The sequence below is a fragment of the Pelobates fuscus genome, chromosome 4 (assembly GCF_036172605.1).
Source record: "Pelobates fuscus isolate aPelFus1 chromosome 4, aPelFus1.pri, whole genome shotgun sequence".
NCBI classification, from domain to species: Eukaryota; Metazoa; Chordata; class Amphibia; order Anura; family Pelobatidae; genus Pelobates; species Pelobates fuscus.
The window spans coordinates 117,659,258-117,675,931 of NC_086320.1; the positions used below are offsets into that span (position 1 = coordinate 117,659,258).

The window sequence follows — 16,674 nt, forward strand, 5'->3', positions numbered from 1 at the left end:
TATCTGCAAACAAGGGACCAATAATAGTTTCAGCTGAAGACACAGCCTTGTCCACAAATGAATAAAACCCCAAAGACACTCCCTTAGGTAAAGGGCATAGCCTTGTACTTCGTCACATGGTGTTCATTTGCACTTTTTCGTAGAAGTCACAGATTAAAGTTAATGATTCTTTTACCTTCCTTAGCACTGCTTGTTCCATACGGAATTATTGGGGAAAAAAAAAACAAACTATATTGTTGTTCACTTGCTATTTAAGGAGGGTGTCAAATCACTTTTTTCTCATGGTCTTTAAACGATTCATTAAAGGAGAACTATCAATTCCTAGGATTATTATTACTATTATGTTTATATATCCTGATAATAAATACATATTTGTAAGCTGTGAAAAATTGTGATGTCATTTACTAAAAATAGTCAAAAAAAACAAAAAGAATAAAAAGAAAAAAACACTTAAAGCAGAAAATAATGAAAAATGTTAACACTAATATAGGCAATTTAAATGTTTTATTCAATTTTGAAAATTCTAAAAAAATAAATAAATAAATGCAGTTCACCTTTAAAAAATGTATAATGTAAAGTTTTTATATGGTAAAAAAAAAGGCTACTAAACTGTAGATACATCCATCAGAGGTATTATTAATGGCCTATAGACTTTAGGGGCTGAAGTGCTTTCCTGATTTATCTAGTAAAGAAAATGCAAGATTTGTACCATGAAGAACTGTTCAGAAAGGCTAAGCATTAAATGTATGGGGGAGAATTATTGTGGGTCTGTGGGGTTGAAGGGTAGATTAATAAATGCATTAAATTTTTTTATTAAAAAAAAATAATTTTGATATCCCCACTTCCTGCTTACCTTTGCCTAGGAGGGGGTACATTTCCTGCAACACCTAGTGGTCTGGTGGAGAAGCCCTGGCTGTCCTAGTGGTGTGAGTGAACTCTAGCAGCCTCAGGAGCTGCTAGAGATCACTCTTGCGACATTCGGAGCGTTGCCATGGTAACCGTGGCGATGCTCAGAGCCCGCAAGAGGAGAACCCAGCAGAGCTGCAGGTGAGAGCTACCCCGGGTGCTCTCTCTCCCTCCCACCCTGCCGGCTACAGCATTACAGTGCTAGTGGGCCGGAGAGGGAAATCTCTGATCTATCCTCTGGTCCTGCACAGCCGGCAGGGGAGAGGGAGACACAGTTCCCGGTGCTATGATCATATGACCAGGGAAATATTTTGAGGCATTTTATTGCTGGTTCACAAAAGCTTTCACCCGACTATAGCGCTACACTGTAGCAGTACAGTCGGGTGAAAGCTTTCGCGGACCGGCAATAAATTATTGCGGGCTGGCGCCAGTCCGCAGACCACTGCTTTAGATAGCTTGTCTTTTTTCAATAAGCATTTCACAACATTTTTCATCTGGAGTTGAGACAAAAATAAATAAATAAATCTGAGCTCCTCATAAGATTCAGTGTAGCTCATTTTGTTTCAACTAGCTGTCATTTCCAAAAATTGTGCTACGCCACATCGCAGTAAAAACAATGAGGGCTTACTTTGACACTAGAGACAGGAAAATTATCTGCCTAAAATATTAAAGGTGACAAAACTGGCACATTTTGCCTAACAAATGAGCTTTGCCTGAACATACTCCATAAGCATTGTTCTTTCAAAGGGTCTAGATGAAACACAAGTGTAAAATAATGCTGTCATGATGTAGAGAACAATTAAGTGACTAACAAAGAGGAACTTAAAAACTAGGCACGAACAGTGTGTCACTGGAATTTATAATTACAGGTGATATTTAGGATTTGTTTTGCATGGTGTCACCTTAATGACATTAGCAGGTGAATAACATTGAAAGAAAATAAAGCAATTACAAAGACAATGGCAATTTTCTTTTAAAAAATGTGCAACTTGTAACAATGATGATACAATATTTGGACAAGGAGACAGAGACTGGATACCACCATCTACCTAGAGGCTTTTACCCTCATCTTAGAAAATAGGGAGTCTCACCGGTCTGTGCTATATCTACCAGCATTTAATTGAACTCTGATCTGCACCTTATACCCACATTCACAGTTATTTATAGTGGGATCCAACTATTTTTCATCCACAACGTGGTCCATCTGATTGAGATTTATTTTTCCCCATTTGCCCTACTTGTTGGTTTTTTTTATCGCTTTTTTTGTCTCTCTTCCTTTTAAGCATGAGAACTTACATTTGTTTTGTGTCTGATCAGACTGCCAAGTATGCACCAATTGATTAATCAGAGTAGAGTCTAACAACTATATAGTTAAACATACCGTATGTGGTGGATCCACCGGACTCTGAAGAACTACTGATCATCACTTCTGATCTTATTATGGAGGGGTGTATATAGGAGGTTTTGAACTTTATATGAATTTAACTTTTTGCAAGATAAGCTGTTGTACATTATATCAAATGTAATGTCTGGCTGTGCACCATTCTGTATATTGAGCTTTTACTGGGCACCATTTGTTTTGACTTTTTTGGTAAACTGGATTACTCTTAAGATAGCAATTGAATAATAAATCAATGTTGCATTACTACAATATTTCATTTTTTGTAATACATATGTATGTGTCTCAGTGCGGTATTAATATTGGATTTGTTTGTATACAATGTATAGATTCCAAATCCCAGAATCGGATGCACATGCCTTTGTCAGCTTTAGTTTTGCCTTATGTAAGTATTGCATCTTTTTCCCATTAAAGATCGTATTCTACATATTCGTTTGTTAAGGGTAAAATAACAGACCATCAGCCATTTGTTATGTATTTAAATTTAGATAAACAGCAATACTTTGGTAACAAGATGTGTTCAGTGCAAATGCAGCTTTATTTTCCATTTAGATAAATGCTTCAATGTACCATTTATATCATGTGAACCTGAAATTTCAACTCGTGTGTTGAAAAGTATAAAGTGCAAATAAACAACTAAAGGCGTGTTTGGAGTTGTATAAGGTGCTGATAAAAGATAGGAAAGGTAGCGCTAAACTATACATTGGCCTTATCTTATTACAATTTGGTAAACAGAATCCATGACAACTATTCAAAATAAAGAAGTTTAATGGGTACATAAGTTAAAGGGGCACACAATGCACCATAACCAATACACTAATAATTGGCCGAGAATATAAATAGTTAGCACGCAGTCCATCACTGCCATCCACATTACATTAAGTATAGCTTCCGTATTACAAGTTTGGCTGAAAAGGGGCGTTATAAGAGTGCCAGGGTTTTACAAAACAGTTACAAAATGGTTTCACTAAATAAATAAGGAGGAACAGCACTCCTACATGTAAAGCATGTATTTAACAAAGAATAAATAACTAAAAAAAAGAGACATGCCAGAAAGTGGGGTGCTGTAAGCACTCATATCAGAAGGTAGGCTAAGTACGTTGAAGATGCCATAAGGTTTAACAGAAATACTAAACAAAATACTCAGTTTATAAAAGGAATAAAGGAACATGCGGTGGTTTTGGTGCAAAGACCACATCCCTGCAGTCTGATAAATATACACAAAGTAATTTGTTAGTTATATGTTCATGCAAGTTTAAAAAAAAAAAAAAACACCAGGTGGAGACAAGTCCCTGTAAATGTATGATAGTGATAAGATAACGGTCGTTCACAGTTTTCCCATTGACAGTACCTGTAAGATAAAGTAGTCAACATATATCTGATCCTATGGTAAGGGGAGTAGTTCTGCCTCTGGGAAATCACTACTGATGATCCCCCAGTCAATCCAATGTTTATCATATAGAAGCATTGAGAGGCAAGGACATAGGCATTCTCAATTCGGTTCTATTGGGTATACTGACAAAACCTGGACTGATTGTGAGCCCTTAGAATTGTAATGGAAACCCCTTGTATTCGTTCAGCAACTATAATCTGACACCATGCACACAGTATAGTAACGAAAGGCAGAGCATGAGATCATAACATAATTACACCTACCTTTAACATGATAAAGGCTGCATTCATCATTCAGTGGGGAGAGAATTTGTACTATCATACTTCAACGTTAACAGTGACTTATAACAAAAAGCAACTGAAACCATAGAAATGTAAAACTGAAAGTACAGTTGTCAAAGTGGGAGGCGGTAGGAAGAAATGCAATCCATAACCCGGTGTTTATTAAATATGTAGATATTATATTTAAAAGGAACACTACAGGCACCCAGACCACTTAAGCTCATTGAAGTGGTCTGGGTACAGTGTCCCTTTTGCACTTAGTTACATAGCTGAAAAGAGACTTGCGTCCATCAAGTTCAGCCTTCCTCACACATGTTTTTGCTGTTGATCCAAAAGAAGGCAAAAAAACCTAGTCTGTAGCGCTTCCAATTTTGCAACAAACTAGGAAAAAAATTCCTTCTTGACCCCAAAAAAGAAGTCAGATGTCTCCTTGGATCAAGCAGCTATTATCCCACTAATTAGAAATGATATCCCTGTATGTTATGTTTTTGCAAGTATTTATACAATTGCAGTTTAAACATCTGTATAGACTCTGACAAAACCACATCTTCAGGCAGAGAATTCCATATCCTTATTGCTCTTACTAAAATATATATATATATATATATATATATATATATATATATATATATATAACCTTTTATTTGAAATCTCCTTTCTTCCAGCCTAAATGTGTGACCTAGTGTCCTATGTATAGCCCTGTTTATGAATAGATTTCCAGACAATGGTTTGTACTGGCCCCCGAATACATCTGCAAAATGTTATATCCCCCCTCTGAGGCGCCGTTTTTCCAAACTAAAGAGATTTACATTTTTTAACCTTTCTTCATAATTAAAATGATCAATTCCTTTTATCAATCTTGTAGCTTGTCTCTGCACTTTTTCTAGTGCCATGATATCCTTCTTTAGAACAGGTGCCCAAAATTGCACAGCATATTCACTGTGGTCTTACCAGCGATGTTATGTTTACATTGCAGCTCTAAGTCTGTCTCCAGTGGCTGGATTGAAAGACCTTTGGTCCATTATCTGACGTTGGACATCCTCAGGCTCTGCATGTGGGCATCCAGCATCAGATTTTTTCCCCGTAGGGGTGGAGCCAGCTGTGAGGAAACCCACATGGCACTGGGAAAGGTACATGCAGCTTTTCTTTAAAGGACAAATGGATAAAAGGCATCTTCACATTGTATTTGTAAAACAGCTAACTATGTATAGATTCCGCTATACATACATAATGCTATTTAAAGATGGTCCCTCTTCTCACAGTCCGTTAATAGATGGAAATAAAATGGACCCTTAATATACACACCACCATATTTAAAATTACAGCAATAACCGAGGAACTCCATTGCCAATTAAATAACAGGCTTTGGAATTTAAGGTGGTTATAATTTCATAGATATTTCTAATTGGTTTTCTGTAACACATCATTATTCAACCCTGACTCAGTATCCTGTCTAGAAGCACTATAAAGACAACCAAAGTGTCCCAGTTCTCCAAAATCTCAAGTCAAACAATAAGATTCATTATTGCTATATTGAAGATGATCAGCATTTAGAACCATACACTTATCTTGGGACAGGCAAGCAAAATGCAAACAAAAATAACCGTACGAAGACCGGATTTGTATTTTAAAATTTAATTTAAAAGAAAAAAAGTAATAAAAATAGAATAGAGTTTACATTTCCAAAAATATATATTTTATGGTGGTGAAAAAAATATATCTAGGAATCTCTAGGCGGTGTTTATTATCACCACTTTTTATTACATTGTATCAACTAACCAAATCACCTTTTGCTTCATTTCCCAACAACTTGGGAGTTTAAAGCAGCATTTCTTGAACAAAGGTAGCTTCTATTCACCTTCCTCTGATGGTACCAGTACATCTAATTGTCTATCAGAGACAAATCTTACTGGCAATGTACATATCGCCATGATCCCAGTGCCATCTATGTACCACCTTGGTTAAGCTGTGAATCCATTCAGGTACCTGTTTTGAATAATTTTATAATAAAAATAAAAAAATATATATAAAAAAGAGAATCTGTCATAATAGACCTAGAAACGATTAGGCATGTATCACGAATCCCATAGTTAAAATAATGTCCCTTTTAATGAAGAGTTTCAGATGTATGCCCAATGAACTGTATGGTGATATGTTGTGCACATCTCTAGCATCGAAATTGCTAACAAAGTAATGAAAAACAGTCTCACATCAGTCTCTTACATACCCATTTCAACTGCCAATGAAGCAACTCCGTATTGAAAAATATTCTCAGGATGCATATGTTTGCATCTTCATACTTATTCCACTTTACACTGCTTTGGCATTTAGCAGAAACAAGTGAACTAAAAAGGCCTTTGTTCGCACACTGCGTCCGTATGGTGGGATTTCACCGTTTACATTTCCCACTGGTGCTGCAAACTCGATATTCAAACAAAAACAACAAGCTCTTTGTCAGTCTTTCAGGAAAGATCTGTCCAAAAAAACTCAGTTCCCACAAATAACAGATCAAATAACAGGCTGCAATTCATGTGATTCTAGACAGTCTAAAGCTCAAATCTTCATATACAAAGAGCTACACTGCAACACATTGTACACCGATTGGCAATGGGCAATGCTTATTACACATTATAGAGCAATTCTATACTCCCACATTCAATGCTGTTAATACGTCCCAAGTCCTACTTCTGTCACATAACAGTGTGGGGAGAGATTATATAATATTATAATACAAAATATGCACCCAGGTATTACCTGACAGATGTACAAAATTGCCCTGTATTGTTAAATTATTATTTATAAAGCGTCAACACATTCTGTAGCGCTGTACAATGGATGGACTTACAGACAAGTATTTGTAACCAGTTAGACGCGCAGGAACAGATGGGTTGAGGGCCTGTGTCAAATGAGCTTACATGCTAGAGGGAGTAGGGTACAGTGACACAAAAGGGTAGGGTAGAAATGTAGGTTGCTAGAATAGCATTCACCGGGAGGAAAAGCTATTATAAGTTTGATTGTAATGCTTTACTAAAAAGTGAGACAGGACATACGTGTCTATTTGGGAGGAAAGGTAGATAGGAGAAGTGTTATGTAGAGATTTGAAAGAGAAGGCCAGAATTTTAAATTAAGCCATATCTCTTATTGGAAGTCAAAGTAAGGACTGACAAATGAAGGATGCTTGGGAGGTGCGGGCAGACTGGAAGATGAGCCTCGACGCCGCATTCATTATAGACTGTAATGAGGCAAGTTTGAAACATGTAAGATCAATGAAAAGCTGATTGCAGTAGTCGAATCGAGATAGTATAGCGGCATAGATCAGCACCTTAGCTATTTTAGAATTGGAGTTACTGTTGCATGTTTGAAGGGTGAAAGAAATATGCCAGAGGAGAAGAAGAGATTAAATATTTTACTGAGAGGGAGTGTGAATAACAGGGAATAGGATCTACTGAACAGGTGGTTGTGCAGGAAGACCAGAGTAGAGACCTCTTGTGCTGTGGCAGGTGCGGTTAAGCAAAAAGCAGCAGGAGTCCTAATTGTTGCACATATTTTCACTACTTAACTCACTCTATTCATACACCCCATTTAACATTTTCACTATTTTTACACTTTTCTCACTTCATTCCATGATCTTATTACTTCCTTTTCTCCGTATTCAAAACACTCATAGTTGCACACATTCTATTTTATTTCACATCGGCAAGCTCCAGTATGGTGTTTAAGATTATGTTTACATGTTCCTTCGCAACCACATATGCACTTCACGTCATCCCGTTCACATGACTCATTTGTTACATGTTTGCATTTCGGTGCTGAAAATCTCTGCACGACAGACTACTGGTTAGTAGATTATTCTTATAAACACAACTACAGTGACACAGTTTATTTTGAGCTTGATAAAGATCCTGGTGGTCAAAATATTGAACAGTGGTATGTAACATTATTTTTGTTACTTAACCCCTTCAAGACTGGACTGTTTTGGCCATGTTGTACATTAAGGATCAGAGCTGTTTTAACATTTTTGTGGTGTTTGTGTTTAGCTGTAATTTTCCTATCTCTCATTAACTGTTCCCATACAAATTATATATTGTTTTTTTCAGGTCAAAAACTGGCTCTCTTTACATACCATTATTTGTACCATGTCATATAATTTACGTAAAAAAATAAAATAAAATATGGTGAAAAATTGAAAACACATTTTACTTGAAAAATCTTTTACTTATCTACAAAAGCCAATGAATAAAACAGCTAAATAGATTCAAAATTTTATCCTGAGTTTAAAAACACCCTGTGTTTACATGCTTTATTTTGCAAGGTATAGGGCTATAAGTACAAATAGGAAATTTCCGTATATATATATATATATATATATATATATATATATATATATATATATATATATATATATATATATATATATATATATATATATTTAAATGTATCAATAGTTACATTGTAACACTGTTATCTGTCATAAATCTCTGAATCACACCTCACATGTACATATTTCTTTAAAGTAGACAACCCAGGGTATTCAATATGGAGTATGTCCAGTCTGTTTTAGTAGCCACTTAGTCACAAACACTGGCCAAAGTTAGCATTTATATTTGTTTGTGTGATAAAAATGCAAAAAACACTTGTGAATGCTAACTTTGGTCAGTGTTTGTGACTAAGTGGCTACTAAAAAAAACTGAACATAACCCATTTGCAATACCTTGGCTTGTCTACGTTTTCTAATGGTATGCCATCATGAGGTTGATTCTCATTCCTGGGCTACCATACACTCTCAAAGAAAACATAACCAACCTAGCAATTTTTTTTTAATGTAAAAAAATGTGACCCTTATTATTTGACCGTGTAACTTTCAAAACACTATAAAACAGTAAAACGTATCACAACAATATCATCAGTGAAAGTGCCGTTTGTGTGTGAAGAATGCAAAAAACATCACTTTCACTGGCAATATCATCGCTGTGATATGTTTTACTGTTTTCAAACACAAATATTTGTGTTCAGCAAAATCTGTCAGGTGTCATAGAAAGTTACAGGGTTAAATACAGTGCTAGCAAATTAAATTCTCTAGACTTTCAGTCTGGATTGTCAGGCAGGTCCCCCAAATTGAAATCAATAAAATTACTTAATTATGTAAAAATATTACATAAATATGCACAGATTTTAAATATATATAACATTTATATATTTGAAGTCTACGTGTATATTTATGAAATAATTTATGTAATTTTGTATATGGATATACGTATATTTTTTTATTATTTAGAGAATATATACTAGCAGGCAGATACTTTGACACCTATTGCAGCCATGTGACCGCTCTGTTAGAGCAATCACATGGCCGCGGGATCCTAATTCGCGAGGGGAGACTGCCTGGGCTGTCAGGCAGTCTCCCCACACCGGGAGCAACACTGATCGCCGCTGGGGGAACGTCGGCGATCAGGTAAGTACATAATACCGTTATGACGGTTCAGGACTGTCACCGGTTCTCAAGGGGATATTTACGATGACGGTCCTGAACAGTCAGCGGTCGTTAAGGGGTTAAATAAATTCACCATGCACAAGACCTGCAAGGGCACCCCTTTTAATTGCACTCGTCGGCAGCTGATTGCTGTAGCCATCAGCGCCCCTACCCGGCGGCACACTGCGCTTTGAGAAATTAAATTTCAGAAGCCGGATGCCACTGGGGGACTGGAGATCCAGAGTTGGAGGTACCCTTTTGGGGTTAAACTGTTTATAACACTTTAGGTAAGAAATTAAAAAAATTACACAGAGAATTTAAAGTGGAGTTGTAATAGTGGGGTATCACAACTCAACTTTGAATTCGGTGTAATTTTTTTTTGCTCAGAAATGCTTTAGACTCGAGAAAGGGAGGTTCCCCTGAAAGCTTGTAATTCCAAAATTCAATTAGTTCAATAAAAAGGTATATCAAGATACTAACTTTATCTGTAATTGTACATCAGCATCACTGGACTAACACAGCTACAATCTCTATTCCAACACTTCGTTTTTTCACCAAGGACAGTACCAGCACCTCTGCCTTACTCCCTTCACATTCCATCTTTCTAACCAAACAACCATTCCCTGAGAAAGGTCAGACCTCAGCATGCTTTAAGAAAACATACAGTTAGTGAATGGCTTTACTATTGATTCATTTATGTTAATATACTCCCCATTTACTTTATCATATAACCAACTGAGCAGCTCCATAAATGGCTAAGTTTGCAAACTACTTCATATACAACATAAAATAACCATAGCCAACGGAAATGTCTTTGAATTCTGCTCTGTAAAAATCAAGGGTTATTGTATTGTCTTGTAATACCTTTTTTGGACTTAATGAAAAGTGTTAGTCCAGTAAAAAAGGTATTAAAAGAATCGTCAAAAACGTAATTTTGCATTACATTACTGGACTAACAGGGTAACCTTAAACACAAAGTAAAAAAATAAATAATTAAGGCATTGAGTCCCATTATCAAAATGATACTGTTGCCAGTAAATATATTTCCTTATTTCAAACAGATTAAAAACAATACATCGCACAAACCAAACCATAATGGCTTAAATACTCTCATAGATGGTGTAGTGCTGTTATTGGTGCAATTTTTAAGAAGATTTATATTTCCAGACCTACTCATAGAGCCACCTTTGTTCCTAAGCGGAGATGCCACATCTGCAGTTGTCTGTCTTTTAGCAGACATCTTTAATACAGAAGAACAAGGAGCTCCCCTGGGGCCATCTAGATTACCCTACTCCAAGTCACAGCAGATGGGCGCTATTATACACATCTCATAAATACAGTCCAATGCAAGAGGTAATTATCTGATGTCTCACACAAGGGGTGTTTTCAAGAGCCACGTGAGCTGGAAGGTCACATATTTAATGTTAAATTCCCTAAAATATGAATTGAGTGGTAAACAACTTTTGTCTTATTCACTAAACAGTGATGCATTGAGACTTGACCATGGAACAGAAATGTTTATGTCAAAAGAACTGCATTAGAAAAGGTTTCCTTCCAAATTAGATCTGGCCATATATCCAAATGATCTTTGGATCCTTGCCCTGGGGTCCAGTGTAGCAGCTGTAATCTTTAAGCTCTTCTTGCTTTGCTCCCTTGTGCACCGATTAGTGATGCCAGGTCCAGAGTATCATCATATCCAGCATCACTACAGGGCTAGCAAAGGAGCAGAGCATAAGAGCTCTCTCAACACCCGTTTCCATTTGCCCTCAGCAGGCCGGTGTGGGTGCGGGAAGGGAGTGGGGGGTGAGAGGGAGCGGATTCCGCAGCCACTGAACGAGCTGACAGATAACTAGGTGCCAGGACAAAATTCCTAGTCGCCACAGCGACCTAGGATGTGTCAAGCACTGCAATATTATTTATTTATAAAATATTTTACCAGGAAAGATCCATTGAGATTTCTCTTGTTTGCAAGTATGTCCTGGGTCCACAAAACATTGCATTGATACATTAGGGTACAATAAAATACAAAACCAATATTAATACACAATATATACAAAATTTAACATAGAACAGGTAGGAAATATATTATCAACCATGACAGGTGCATTCTGTTTTGAGATATGTAGAGAGGGATCTCTTAAAGGACTTTAGGCTTGGGATAGATTTTAAAGTGTGCGGGAGGTCGTTCCATAATTGCGGTGCTCTGTAGGAAAAGGAGGATCGGGCTGCTTTCTTTTTGTATTGAGGTAGACTAAATAAAGTGCTTGTACTAAATCGAAGGCTATAGGAGGTGGGAACAGCCGGGGAGAGCATTCTGCTAGGGATCGACCGATATTGATTTTTTAGAGCCGATACTCTGAACTTTTGGGCCGATAGCCGATATAAATTGCCAATATTCTGTACATTTACCATTTTGGAAAATAAAAACTATTTCTAAAGGTAAATGCACAAAATATACATGCCACGTGTAATGGATGAAGTGTTTAGACAGGGGAGCTGTGTGTGTTTGTGAAGTGTGTGTAGTGGATGCAGTGCGTGTTTGTGTAGTGTGTGTGTAGTGGATGCAGTGTGTATATAATGAAAGCAGAGTGTTTGTGTAGTGTGGGTAGTGTGTGTAAAGTGAATGCTGTATATACTAAATGCAAAGTTTGTGTGTGTGTAGTGTGTGTATATTATGAATGCAGAGTGTGTGTATAGTGAATGTAGTGTGTTTATATAATGCAGAGTGTGTGTGTAGTGTACATTATATACATACACTATACAAACACATTGCATTATATACACAGTGTGTGTAGTGTATGTGAAGAAAACAATTGAAGACTAGGGGAGAGTCTGATGGGGGGGTAGAGACGCTGTTTCAAAGGAAGGGAGCCACCCACAAGAAGTCCTGCAAGCGCGAGTTAGCAGTAAGGGGGCGAGCAGCGAACAGGAGAAGGTCACATGCAGAGCGGAGAGACCGAGAAGGCGTAAATCTATGAATCTGAGAAGAAATGTAACAGGGGCTAGAGCTTTATAGGTAAGGGTTAGTATTTTGAATTGACACCTATAGGATACAGGGAGCCAGTGCAAGGATCGACGGGTGAGAAAAATCAGTCTGGCAGCTGCATTCATTACCGATTGTAGCAGGGCAGTTCAGCTTTTGGGAAGACCAACTAGGAGAGAATTAAAGTAATTCATGCGAGAGATTACCAGAGCGTGAACAAGCTCCTCGGCAGCAGCTCGCGTGAGAAAGGGTTGGATGCGGGTGATGTTTTTAAGGTGTTTTAGCAACATACTGGATATGTGGGGCAAAAAAGTGGGGCCAGGATCAATGATAACACCAAGACAATGAGCTTGCAAGGACGGACTGATGCAAGTACCAACAACTTGCAGGAAAGGCGTAGGGTCAGCATGACGACGGGGAAGAAAAATAGAAGCTCAGTTTTAGAGAGATTGAGAAAGTGGGAGGACATCCAATCAGATATTGGAAAAAAAAGGCAAGCAGTGACACGTTGCAGGACCCTTGGGCGAGATATTTGGGTATCGTCGGCATACAGATGGTAGCGGAATTAATGAGTTTGCCATAAAGAGAGAAGAGAAGGGGGACCAAGAACAGATCCTTGGGGGACTCCAGCCGAGATGAGGACGAGGTATCATTGCAAAAGGAGACACTGAACAGACGGGAGAGATAGGAGGAGAACCACGAGAGGACAGTGTCACATCCTGTCTGGGTACAGCTCAATGCAAGCAGCAAAAGCAAGTCTTTAAAGACTGAAAGCCAATGCAGGTACTTCAAAGAGGCATATAGTTTCATCCAACTTATTATTTATTCCATATATTTTATATGAGAAATGTAAAGGTGGGTTACGATAACCCATACATATACTTGATAATGGCCTAAACATGTCTTCCCAGTTTGAATACCTTGGAAATATAGTCACTAACTGCTGACACAAAATGCAATGCAAATTGAATTCCTATAAAGTATTTTACTGCCTAAAATATACTGTGGTTAATGCAACGTCACACACGCAGAAATAATAATAACTACAACAATGTAGAATGTGTGTCATATTTGGCAGTCAAATAGGTTTTAACACAAATGCAGTGTCACAAACACATGAGCAAAACAGATCTTATAATCCTCCCTCCTTCAAAGGCACATGATATAGTTGAAACTGCCAAGATTTTGTAGACTAAACACAGGAGAATGCCACTATACACCAATGTGCTAGGTGGCTGGGAGACTAGATGGCCTTTATAATCTGTAGGATTTGGCAGATTAGAGGAAATCTGATTAACACTATAATTATATGAAGCATTTCAAATTTCAGCAGGAGAAATTGAATTATTTCATAGCATTTAAAAAATGTTAAAAGTTACAAACAAACATTCTGTGCTCATTCAAGTATAATTAAAATGTAATAATTTCATACCTGGCAGGCAGTAGCAGCCTGCAGTAAAGATACTTAACTCTGATCACATGCACAGACTATAATGAGTGATGACTAATAACAGCACAATAAATGGGAAATACTATAGCGGATCTAAGTTACCCTTGTGCAATTCTAAAACAATACCAGTGACTAGCTTCCCTAAGTGTCTCTCCTGACTCTAGGGGCATGAGACTTTGTACTGTGTGACTAACACATGGCAAACAGGTAGCACTGCTAACTTTAATATGAGGGCAGACTGGCCACCAAATTAACCTTTTAAAAAGGAGAAATAAATTTAAATCATACAAACACACAATTGCAACGCACACACACTTGTATCATAGGTCTAAAATGCAATTCAGGATTAAAGTGCTGAAAGTTAAGTAATCACCATGGAAACCAATGGTGTGGTTGGGCTTATTTTAACACTTTTTGCTCCTTAATTGTTAGTTATCAGATTTCTTCAAACACCCCCCCCCCCCCCCCCCCCCACCCCCCACAAACACACACTCCCCTCCAACTCCTAGAGACACAGCAGAGACTCTCCATTCACAGATTAGATACTCTTTCATTTCAGATTCTGCTCACATTGCTAAAACCTGGGGTAAATAAACATGGAACAGCAACCCCATAACTCCAGCCTAAAATAAGGAACCCTTCTGTCCACTGTGTTTTTGTTAGACTACAATCCCCATCATCCCCAGCTCTCAGGATACCAGGAATTGTAGTCTAACGTCAGCATGAAGGCCTTGCGCTGCTCGAACGGTCTAGCAGGCAGAATCTGAAGCAGAAATACAGCCAACCTACCTGCCTGCCTACCTACCTAGCTTCACTAAGTACACCCTGCCCAGAGACATACATCAATATACACCCACCCCCCCTGACCTCTCACCCCCTTACACAGTGATGGGGAAGGAAGCGGCCGCTCCGGCTGGGGCTGTGCGGGACCAGCGGGATGAATGAATGAACTCGGCGCTGTGCTCCCCGTTAGCCGTGTCGGGATCAGACTTCCTACCAGCGCCGGCCGCAGGCTCTTACCACCGGCAACCCGTCTGTTTGTGGACCTTCGGGAGCTCAGTTCCAGAGTGGAGGGGGGAGGAGCCGCGCCTGCTGGCGTCATAGCCCCGCCCCCTCCCATCATGCTGTCAGCGGTCTCTCCGCCTCGCTGTGACTGCATGGCAGCGGGCAGAGCAGGTGGGCGTGGATTGGTGACGCCACGCAGGTGATTGACACGGGGGCAGTTACTGGCTAATACATGGAGCTAATCTGCATTTACAGCTGGTAATGAGGGGTTAACTATACACAGGGCAAAGGCCTGAATAGTCATTAACCCCTTAAAGGACGGAGGCTACTGTACAAACTTTATGTTCAACCATAATTCTGGTAATTATACCAGCACTATAGTGGTCCTTTAACCCCTTAAGGACTGGACTGTTTTTGCGATGTTGTACATTTGCGACCAGGCATCTTTTTACACTTTTGTGGTGTTTGTGTTTAGCTGTAATTTTCCGCTCTCTCATTTACTGTTCCCATACAAATTATATATTGTTTTTTTCAGGACAAAAGGGGCTTTCTTTACATACCATTATTTATATAATCTCATGTAATTTAATTTTTTAAAAATGAAAAAATATGATGAAAAATTGAAACAAATACATGTTTTTTGACTTTTATGTGAAAAATCTTTTACTCATCTACAAATCAAATGAAAAAAACTGCTAAATAGATTCAAAATGTTGTCCTGAGTTTAAAAATACCCAGTGTTTACATGCTTTCTGCTATTTTTTTGCATGTTATAGGGCTATAAGTACAAGTAGGATATTGCGGTTTCAAAACATACATTTTTAAAATGTATCAATAGTGACATTGTAACACTATTATCTGTCATAAATCGCTGAATAACACCCCACATGTACATATTTTTTTTAAAGTAGACAACCCAGGGTATTCAATATGGGGTATGTCCAGACTTTTTTAGTAGCCACTTAGTCGCAAACACTGGCCAAAGTTAGCGTTCATATTTGTTTGTGTGTGAAAAAAGTAAAAAACTAAATTGAACGCTAATTTTGGCCAGTGTTTGTGACTAAGTGGTTACGAAAAAAGACTGGACATACCCCATTTGCAATACCTTGGGTTGTCTTCTTTTGCAAATGGTATGCCATCATGGGGGTAATTCTCATTCCTGGGCTACCATATGCTCTCAAAGGCAACGTAACCAACCTGGCCATTTTCAATGTAAAAATATTTGACCGATATATTTGACCCTGTAACTTTCAAAAACGCTATAAAACCTGTACATGGGGGGTACTGTTATACTCAGGAGACTTTGCTGAACACAAATATTAGTGTTTCAAAACTGGAAAATGTATCACAACAATTATATCATCAGTAAAAGTGCTGTTTGTGTGTGAAAAATGCAAAAAAAGTCACTTTCACTGACAATATCATCGCTGTGATATGTTTTACTGTTTTGAATCACTAATATTTGTGTTCAGCGAAGTCTCCCGAGTAAAACAGTACCCCCCATGTACAGGTTTTAGGGTGTCGTAGAACGTTACAGGGTAAAATACAGTGATAGAAAATTAAATTCTCTGGACTTTCGGCCTGGGTTGGCAGGCAGGTCCCTTAAATTGCAATCAATAAAATAACTTAATTATGTAAAAATATTACATAAATACGCACGTAGAATTTAAATATATATGCATATTTATATATTTGAAGTCTACGTGTATATTTATATAATTATTTATGTAATTTTGTATATGGACATATCAATAGTTCGTATTCTTTTTATTTATTTATATATACAT

At 37.9% G+C, this 16,674-nt stretch overlaps 1 protein-coding gene across 2 annotated transcripts in view; it reads right to left on the bottom strand.

Moving 5' to 3' along the window:
- Window positions 1–14,979, bottom strand: part of LPIN2 (lipin 2) — a 67,858-nt gene extending 52,879 nt beyond the window's left edge. Inside the window, exon 1 of one of the 2 annotated variants that reach the window (XM_063451509.1) lies at window positions 14,765–14,979. The gene's annotated coding sequence lies outside the window, so the exon portion shown is untranslated. Of the gene's footprint in view, window positions 1–6,206; window positions 6,279–14,764 lie in introns of those variants that run through there. The other variant, XM_063451510.1, reaches the window with a different exon arrangement.
- Window positions 14,980–16,674: the final 1,695 nt, after the last annotated feature.